Source organism: Onychomys torridus, chromosome 11 (genome assembly GCF_903995425.1).
Source record: "Onychomys torridus chromosome 11, mOncTor1.1, whole genome shotgun sequence".
Classification (NCBI taxonomy): domain Eukaryota; kingdom Metazoa; phylum Chordata; class Mammalia; order Rodentia; family Cricetidae; genus Onychomys; species Onychomys torridus.
In genome coordinates this window covers 71,587,698-71,588,677 of record NC_050453.1, presented here as the reverse complement: position 1 = coordinate 71,588,677, position 980 = coordinate 71,587,698, and the positions used below count along the sequence as shown (strand labels likewise).

Sequence of the window (980 nt, the reverse complement as noted above, 5' to 3'; positions counted from 1 at the left end):
TATTTCTTTATTTTCTGTTAGACAGGGCTATCTCACTAAAATGGAATTTGAGAAAATAGATCAAACATAGAAAAAGGTAGCATTTATATAGTCCCCCAAAATGCAAGGTTAGGGGGTTTCCAAGGGTTGGGGGATTTCCAGAGGGACTTTGTTTCCTTAGAAACTTGGCTGAAAAATTTAAAATTACTTGGCAGAGCATTTTTTTTTAATGGTGAAAAAGTATATTTAGAATTAGCTAGCTGGACTCAGTTTAGATGGTCCCAATTTTGTTGGCAACATCCAGAGCATCATAGTCAAGATCCAACCAAACATACGCCTTCTTCTCTCCGTCAGGCCTTATGAGGGTGTTGACTTTGGCCACATCAATATCAGAGAGTGTCTTCACAGCCTGTTTGACTGAGTGCTTGTTGGCCTTGACATCCACAATGAACACAGTGTGTTGTTGTCTTCTGTCTTCTTCATGGTTGACTCAGTGGTCAGGGGAATTGGATGATGGCATAGTGGTTTCTCCTGGGTGTGCTCTTTCTAGGATATTTGGGCTGCCTCTGAAGCCACAGGGTCTTAGGCAGCCAGAAGGCGAGTGATGTGCGGTGTGGATCTTCTTCTTTTTGTGGCTGTGGACACCTTTCAGCGATTCCTTCTTGGCTTTCAAGGCCTTTGCATTGGCTTTGGCTTTGGGAGGGGCAGGAGCTTCCTTCTTTGCTTTTGGAGCCATCTTGGTGAAAATCAGAATATCTTATCAGGGTATGTGCAAGGTGTGAGTCAAACTCCATATGGTAGGGAGAATGTCAAATTCCAGAAACAGGTTAAAACATGGTCAACTTGAATCTTGCAGCAAACAGAAATGAGCTTGCTCTGACCTTATGACAAAATGGCTTCCATCCTTAAGATGGAGTCAGGCTGGTCCATCAAGGGTCTCAGGTAGCCCAGGCTGGCCTCAAACTCATGTAGCTGAGGATGATCTAGGACGTTTTTAAAAT

General features: G+C 43.5%; 1 pseudogene; it reads right to left on the bottom strand.

The window, feature by feature from the left end:
* Positions 1-250: 250 nt before the first annotated feature.
* On the bottom strand, positions 251-715 carry LOC118592842 (annotated as a pseudogene).
* Positions 716-980: the final 265 nt, after the last annotated feature.